The sequence below is a fragment of the Chrysemys picta genome, chromosome 9 (assembly GCF_011386835.1).
Source record: "Chrysemys picta bellii isolate R12L10 chromosome 9, ASM1138683v2, whole genome shotgun sequence".
Taxonomy (NCBI): Eukaryota; Metazoa; Chordata; order Testudines; family Emydidae; genus Chrysemys; species Chrysemys picta.
Window position 1 is genome coordinate 18,520,144 of NC_088799.1, and position 9,272 is coordinate 18,529,415.

Consider the following 9,272-nt stretch of genomic DNA (forward strand, 5'->3'; position numbering starts at 1 on the left):
AGCTCTCTTCTTCCAATCCTCCCACTTTTTACCTTTTTCAAATTCTGTCTTTTCATACATGACAGATTTTAGGGTGGTATAGCTAATTATTGTTCAGGACCCACAAAATACAGATTCTTATCAGTAATCTTATCATTAATGAAAACATTTAACAAAAAAGGCTGAATCCTTAAAAAACCCTAATCGACAGCAACAGCTCAAATACAGTGAAGACTGGATAAAGTGCTTCTCATATTCCACTCTTTTTGAAAAGACTCTAAGAGGTAAGTAATACACAGATAACAGGGCAAAACAGTTGCCATAACACATACTAACTCCTGAGGGGAATTAATGCACAACATATTGTTCAGGTTCAATGACCCCAGGAAACAGAATTCACATACATAGTAGGTCAAATTCCACTCTGCTATTGACTACAGGGGAGTTTCTTTGGATTTAGACCAAAGTAAAAGAAAGGAGAATTTGGTCCAGTGTTTGTCATCAGTTAAACTTGCATGACCTCACTGAAGGCGAATGGTATGAGACTAGAAAGGTAGAAATGTCACATTGTTGGCGCTACAGGAATACAAAAATAAATAATAACTGTGTAAATCCTCCTTTTCACCTCATTCCTACAGGGACATTGATGTAAGGGCTTCATGGAATCAGTGGAACAGATCTACAGGCACTCTGAAGCCGGAGGGAGGGGTCTTCATTCCCCAGATCTCTGTAGATCTACCCAGAGCTGGGCCCAGCTATTCTCTTTTGAGGTAGGGACTGCATTATTTGTGTTTATATGAAGCTGAGCAGAAAGGGGCCTATGGACTCTTTGGGGCACTAATGCAATGTAAATATAGACTCATTATATTGGGCTCAGGATATAGCCCTAAGATGGTGTGGGAGATGAGCCTCTTCTGGGTTGTGGATTTAAGGTTGTGTTAGCCTTTTTGACTAATAGTACGGGTGAACGATAAATGTATAACCAGAAAAAATCTTGTATTAGTTTTGTGAGCAAAACTGGAGAGAGTTTAAGAGAGAGTGGAAGTCAGTATACTAAAAGCCCTGGGCAGCAAAAGCTTCCTTTCTACATTGAGGATGTGTTGGCTGTTTAGTGATAGATGTAGACTGGACAAGAACCAGTTGTATAACAGCAAGGAAGCAGCATATAAAATTATTTCTGTTTCACACCACCACTCTACTCAGCAATCTGTCAACTGTAGCCTCTGGTTATGTTGGCAAGAAGGACCAGATGAAAATTGAACACCTGAAGTTACAAGGGATTCCTGTAGCCCTGTGCATGTAGATATTTTTTGTGTAGATAATGAATAATTGTGATAGTTCAAATGACAATTTTAGTGCCTGAAATATAATCTTGTCTTTTTGTGGCCCTGTATTCTATCTCTAATAAGTAACAACAACAATAATAATAACAACAATAATAATTAGTTAACAATTTAATTATTAATTAATAATTTGATTTGATTACGTAAAATACAAAATTTTACGTAATGGGACAAATTCTTCTGCCTTCATTTTGATCCATGAAAACCCATCAAACTTCAGTGGGAGTAAATTAAGACAGAACGTTGTCCACTATCTCTGTTGAAGATTTTCCCACACTAGGATGGTGTGCTTGTGTAACCCACACACCTCATGGGTGTGGTGCTCTGTCCCCTCTAGTGACACCGAGACTATTTAGAGAGCGAGATTAATGAGTCTGCTACAGCCTTAGCTAACAGCTATGTGGCTTTTAGCTCAAGTAGTAGGGGCTCATGAATTTAGCTACAGAGGTCCGAGGTTTAATCTCCCTGCCACCGACTGGGGTCTGCCGTTGTTACACTTGGTTATTAGGAAGAAATTGCATGAATTGAAAATATAGCTTAATGTGTATGAGAAGTAAGAAATTGTATGCATTGAAAATGTAACTTATTGCATCTGACAAGTAAGAAACTTGTTAACTTTGACTAAAAAATATCAAGAGCCAAATTCAATATGTCCAATTTCTGTCTATTTCACAGGGAGCAGATCACACTTATCTGATGGCAGAAGCTAGCCATGCATATCAGTTTCAGCAATAGTTGTCAATTAAAACAATATTCTTAAAGAGCCTATACTTCACAACACACAGTTTATCTGTGAGTCTCAACAATTTTCTAAATTGGAACAGATTCCTTGATTTGTTTTTTACACTTTAGATTGTAAGTGCACCCTAATTCACTTAATAAGCCGTTTGCATGTCTTGAAGCTTTTGGTCAGAGAAGTAAGTTATTTCTTTTGAAGCTGAAGAGCCTAAAAGGGAAATTGACACCCCAGTTACTAAATATTAGACAGTGATTCTACCCTCAATCCCACCACTTCTTTAAAAGCCAGCCATAGGGATGTAATTTATATTTTATAAACCATAGGTAAAATCAATGGAAGTTGCCAGTAATATTCATGTATCAATATCCCCATATCATTACACCTTTATGATTTGAAATCTGATTGTAACCTTTAAATTGTCTTTGGAGCATGAAAGTAGGAGATGCCATCTGAAATTCTTTTTCTCTTCTATAACCCAAATTTATTGTCAACGAAAGAGATGAGAGGAAAACAATATTTTCTCCATTTTTCTCCGAATGTTGTTTTCTTTGTACATTTGGCAGCACTTTATTCATTGTCAGTGCCTTCTCTAGGGTTCATAGGCCCTGGTTCTTCATTGTAATGTGTTCAGCTGTGCCTGCATGAGATCCTGTTAAAGTCAATGGGGTCCCACATGAGAATCTGCTACTGTGCCCTATATTGCAGTATCAGAATCTCGGTCAGTGTGTCCCATCACTTCACACAGAAACAGGGAGTGGACTGGCAGGTGGACTCTGGGTCAGGAGCAATACTGGAAGTAGATTTCAATTTGACAGTGTCCTCTCTAACGCCAGTGGATTGAAGATTACAAGGAAAGATTATGCTAGCAAACAAATCCATATATTTCCAGCCATATGTAGACTTACAAACCCTAGAAGGAAAAAATGCTCATGCATCAAGCATTTTATGTATTATTCAGATTTGTTGTTTCAGTCCTTTTCCGTGCCAAACTTTTTCTTGTTAAAGGTGTTAAAAAGTCTTTCTCTCTTTTGATTATGATGAAGCAATGCAATAGTTGAATAGTCAAATTAAGGAAAAAATAAGTCTGCTGATTAAAAGTTGAATAGTTCAGATGAGGATCAATTACTTGATTTGATTTCCCCAGAATCTGAATGAAATCATTTCTACTTAGTCTGATTTTTTATATTGAAACTTGTTTGTCTGGAAAGTTACCTTTGTATATACAAGCTATTACATCAACATGTGCCTCATTTTGTAATCTTTCCTGCTTAATAATCTCATCTAATTTAGTTGGAAGTTGATATAAAAACCATCTTTGACTTAGATTTCTACTGATTTCCTGTGTTGCAACTGTGGGAAAAGAGACAGTGATATAAGGTTGTATTTACTTCTCAATAAAAGTCTAATGGTTTAGGCTTTTATAATGAAGAATAAAAATATACAAATATAGAAAATAATTTTGACCTAGTTCAGTAGTGAGTGTATATGTTAAAACTCTCTGATTGGTAGAGTAAATTTTATGGCCTACATCATGTGCTAAGGTAGGTGGCCATCTGTGTATGGATCTCATCCTCTCTGCTCAGAAGGAGGGTAAGGACCTCTGACCTCCCTTTCTTGGGGCCCAAAGAGAAATTTCCCTTACAAGGGGGGGGGGGGGGGTCTGGGCAGTGGGTGGGCTGGAGGCAGGCCAAGGATGCATGTCAACCGTGGCTAGTCCAGTGGAGATTATTACAGCTGGTCAGAAAATGGCAGGGGGAAAGGGGTATCAATGGTAAATTTAAACTTATGGTCAAAAACAAAAAAAACCTCCAAAACAGGACATTTTGGTGTTTGTCTGAAAAGTTTCTGACAAAAACTCAAAATTTTCCCTGGAAAGCATACACTTTACATGAAAAAAATCATTTTATTGAAAATCTGATTTTCTATCAAATGGCAGTTTCCATGGAAGCTTTTCAACCAGTCCTAGAGATGAGTCAGAATTAGCAATCTGATACCAGCCTGTGTATACATTTCTGCAGAGGCTAGCAATGCTGTAGGACCCTCTTTGGGGCTTCTGGGGAAGTAATGTTTGGGAAGCTCAAATGGTGCTGGTAGGGAGTGCAGGGCAGCCCAGTACAGGTGTGGTGACAACAGACCTCATGTACCTCAAGTATATGCTCCAAGATCTGTGGTGTGAAACCCCTTGTTTAATGTTAGATGAATTAGGGCACCCAACACCTCCCAGGAGGCTATGTGCACCTTGTAGCTTCAGATCCATAGTGTAGCATGGGTTTATCATGTGAACTCAAGGAGCTAAGTCACTTTTAATTTTTTGTTGTTTATTTAAATCTTTTCCTAGAAAGATATTTAACTCCATGGCTGGTCTGTCTATTTTATAACCTGGCTATCTGTACATATGAGATCTGTTGCATCTGAGAGACCATGTTTATTTAAGATGATGAAAAAATGATAACATGGGAGAATTTGATGTATTAATAAGAAGCTTGAAGGAAAACAAAATAGCTGAAGGAAGCGTGAATAAAAATGTACATTAGTAGCACATATTCTCTTTTATTAATAAAATATTTTATATTTCTAGTGAGAGCATCTGGCTCCTTTGAAGAATACAATCAGTACACAGACAGTGATGGAGGTAGATTGAGCAATGATCCATATCACTTAGCCATCTAGGGCAGGTGGAAAGGCTGTCATGTGATCCTAGCCAGGCCCTCTCAGAGGTCCAGAGAGGCCCAGCCATCTCCAGCTTTTGAGGCCCCTAGCTATAATAAAAATAAAAAAATGACAACACATGAAAACAAAATAAGGCACCAAAAAAAAGATGAGACATAATTTGAATATTTTTTTATTTAACAAATGCTTTTCTGGTCAACTTGTGAAACTTATCATATGCAAAAAAATTAACAAGTGTCTAAATTTCAACCCCTTTGAGCTTGAGGCCCAGGCCAAATGGCCCTCCTGGGCCCCACTCTGATTGGCCCTGATCCTAGCCTTTTACTCCACCCTTCACTGTTTAGCAGGATTCTTACATTATTTCTTTGGGGTGTATTCTATAATCCTTCACCCCCATCTGCACCCCTGCCTAGTTTGAAGTCTGTTCTGGATAGAAACACCTTGTAACATAAAAATTAAGTCCTGGTAGATTTAACATATTGGCAAGAAGTCAATAAATTAAGATATCCTATCTCCTAGAACTGGAAGGGATCTTGAAAGGTCATTAAGTCCAGCCTTCACTAGCAGGACCAAGTACTGATTTTGCCCCAGATCCCTACATAGCCCCCTCAAGGATTGAGCTCATAACCCTGGGTTTAGCAGGCCAATGCTCAAACCACTGAGCTATCCCTCCCCCCAATAAGTCTTTATGACACCAGCCTAAGAGTGTCACAAGTGCACCCACAGGACAACAATTTTAATGGAACAAAGGGGAAAAAACTAAGCTTTTTTGACACATGTAAAACATATTGATGCACGGTAAGAGAAAAATCATTTGACTAATACAGTGGTATGTCACAGCTTTTAAGATTAGCATCATCTCTTTTTTTTTATTTTTATATGACAGATAATTTCCACAAAGCAGAGGTGGAAAACCATGCTCTGACAGAGAGAAGAAAAGACAAGCAGATTCCTCATCAATGCTAGGAAGCTCAAAGAACATTGACAATCAGCCAGCGACAGAAGAAACAGTATTGGAGGGAAAAATAATAAATAATCTCAACTGCTCGGCTTGTCTGTATGGATGTGGTGATGGTTTAATAATGGCAGGTATTTCTGGTAATAGATTTAGAAAACATTATACTTACCTGAAGCAATAAGTATGGTTTGAAAAGCTTCAATTTGTGGCAGGAGATGAATTTGTAATTGCTGGGAGAAAGATGACTGAAGATTATTTAAAATTTGAATCAAAGAAATTAGGGAGGAAAGTTTGTCAAATTAATCCTATATTTTCATTGACTATATTTCCCAAAGACTTTGGCAACCACCCAAGCACTTAGATGAAGTGAAAAGATTTTTTTTTTCCCAAAAGTGCTCAGAACTCAGTACACCCACTGAAACATTGGGCACCGAGCAATTTTGAAAATCTGGTCCAATCAGTTGCTCCTCCCTCTCCTGCCATCCAAACAAATGGAGAAGAAAACAAAACTTTCTAAGAATAAATTTGGAGTTTTGAAACCCCCTCCCTAATAGAAAACTTGGATTAAACTCTCTCCTTTAATATTATTTTAAGCATAGATTTTGTTCAGAAATTGAAAAAAAAAATGCTAAAAAATAAAAATGTGGTTATGATTTCCCCTTGACTGGTTTGAAAATCCCAGGTTTGTTTTTGTAGTTAAATAATATACATTCTGTCTGCATTTTTAGTAATACACAGAGTAAATAGTTGGTGAGGATGATAAAATAATTACTTATTCTCAAATCTCAGATTATGGGAGGAAGTCCTACAGATAGTAAATCAAATTCACTGGTCTGCTCCTCTGCTTTGACCTCCACCTGCAAAGCAGAGCACCCATTATCCCATCTTAATTAGACACTTAAGCATTGCTTATCATTGCTTTGTATCACCGGAGCAGTGCAAAACAGCCAGAGAGTGAATCTTGAATCTTTGAATTTCACAATTCATTTTCTCCTGCGGCTGTCTACTACTCCGTTTTATTTATGTCCCCGACATATGCTAATCAGAGTACTATTTAAATAAATGTGTGCTTTATGCAACAGACAAAAGCAAGACATCTTTTTCAGTGGATTCCATTCCCTCCCTCCCACACACCACAAATCTTTTGGATGATCATACCACTTGGCATCACAGACAAAACATTCTTTGAAAGGCCCTTACTACATGATTGTATGTAGCAACCTAGTTCTAATGAAAATGTAAACATACAGGCTAAAAAAACCCACATGTATTTTAACATAAATTTGGCACATGCTATCATAGATTAGAATCACAATTTTTAATAATAGTAATAATGCCAGATGAAGCTGAGTGATATTTTTACCTCTGATCTGTACAGGGGGGCAGGAAAAAAGATTTCTTGTTCTTTTTTAACTGCAATGTTGTGGAAATTCAGAAACCCTTCACCTTCTCCCTGTAAAAGAATAGCCAGATAGGTCCTTTCCCTGCTAACACAATATTTTTCAGTACAGTTTATACGAGTGCTAGCCAGAGAGAGTGAGGTAGAGTTTCATAAAGGTCTATGTACAAGAGATTGTGTATAAAAGCTGTGTAAATCAGAGATAATTTTTGTATCAGCACTTCTATTCTTTGCCTCTTTTTAAAGTCAATGCCGCCTTTTTGTTCCATAACAGCTTAAAAGCATTAACACACACAAATGCTGGAAGATTTAACAGAAATTGTTATAGGACAACATTTTTCACAGTACAGTACAACTTACATCTTCTGGCATTTTATCACCTCTAATAGAAGCTATGCTGAACATTAGTTTAATCATTAAAATTTGCATTGTGTAAGAACACTATTCATTTTAAACTGTGGCATACAAAATGTTGGTCATGGATTGAAGTGATTGTCATTTTATTAATTGTAGAAGAAACATTAATTTCTTATCACATGTGGGTGAAATTCATCACTGTGTAGAGAAGCAGCATGAGGTCTATGCCTTACTTAAGTCCTACTTAAGACCTGATGATTGAAGTAAACCTAGTAGTTGTTTATTGTGATGTGAATTTACTATCTAATCACATGTAGATTCTGCGCAATAAAGGACATTGTAACTCAGAGAACCTTATCACTATTTTATTATTTATTCTACAAGGATACTAACTGTTTAGAAGCAATGAAACATGATTGGTAAAGTCAATTCAGTTATCAGAGTAGCAGCCGTGTTAGTCTGTATCCGCAAAAAGAACAGGAGTACTTGTGGCACCTTAGAGACTAACAAATGTTAGTCTCTAAGGTGCCACAAGTACTTCTGTTCAATTCAGTTACAATATCTTTGTATCCCACAGGTACCAACAAAATGTTCTGTTTGTATAACAGTGGAGTGCACTTTCCATAGGTGGTACCTGTCTCTAGCTAGCTGAATATGGAAATGTATTTGGCTTTGTCTTGGGAATTATCAGGATAGCCCTACATGACCAAAGGAAGTTTTTCTCCTAAAGGAAGTTATTTTAGATGAGTACTCTGCTTATATCAGCCATCAGTAAAAGTATTATCAAACTGATGTCTTTTGCAGTGTGCCTGCAAGGTCTAAAAATTTGGTCTCTTTGGACCAACATCTATTAATTATTATTATTTAGCATTTTTCTCCTTTTCTCCAACCTAACCATAACCAAAAGCAAAAATGAAGCTAAAATGTTGCAACATACAGTTAGAAAGTGCATAATTAGGGATGACTATGTAATAATAACTCAGCCCTCCTGAGACTATGTATTAGGATAGTGCCTTGTCTGACATCATGCAGGAGTCAATGGCATAGTTATAGAACCCACCTTTCCTGAGTCCCTGTCCAGTCACTAAACCACAAAAGAATATCATAGAATCATAGGACTGGAAGGGACCTTGAAAGGTCATCTAGTCCAGTCCCCTGAACTCATGGCAGGACTAAGTATTATCTAGACTATTCCTGACAGGTGTTTGTCTAACCTGCTCTTAAAAATCTCCAATGATGGAGATTCCACAACCTCCCTAGGCAATTTATCACAGTGCTTAAACAGCTTGACAGTTGGAAAGTTTTTCCTAATGTCCAACCTAAGCCTCCCTTGCTGCAATTTAAGCCCATTGCTTCTTGTCCTGTCCTCAGAGGTTAAGAACAATCTTTCTCCCTCCTCCTTGTAACAACCTTTTATGTACTTTAAAACTGTTATCATGTCCCCTCTCAGTCTTCTCTTTTCCAGACTAAAGAAACCTAATTTTTTTCAATCTTCCCTCATAGATCATCTTTAATCAATTTTGTTGCTCTTCTGTGGACTTTCTCCAATCTGTCCACATCTTTCCTGAAATGTGGCACCCAGAACTGGATGCAATAAACCAGTTGAGGCCTAATCTGCGCAGAGTAGAGCGGAATAATTATTTCTCGTGTCTTCCTTTCAACACTCCTGCTAATACATCCCAGAATGATGTACGCTTTTTTTGCTACAGTGTTACACTGTTGACTCATATTTAGCTTGTGGTCCACAATGACCCCCAGATCCCTTTCCACAATACTCCTTCCTAGGCAGTCATTTCCCATTTTGTATGTGTGCAACTGATTGTTCCT

At 37.5% G+C, this 9,272-nt stretch overlaps 1 long non-coding RNA gene across 1 annotated transcript; it reads left to right on the forward strand.

The window, feature by feature from the left end:
• The first annotated feature begins 245 nt into the window (after positions 1 to 245).
• On the forward strand, positions 246 to 7,792 carry LOC135973561 (uncharacterized). The gene is made up of 2 exons (XR_010590465.1): positions 246 to 749; positions 5,618 to 7,792. It is a non-coding gene; the product is annotated as an uncharacterized LOC135973561 (long non-coding RNA).
• The last annotated feature ends 1,480 nt before the right edge of the window (positions 7,793 to 9,272 follow it).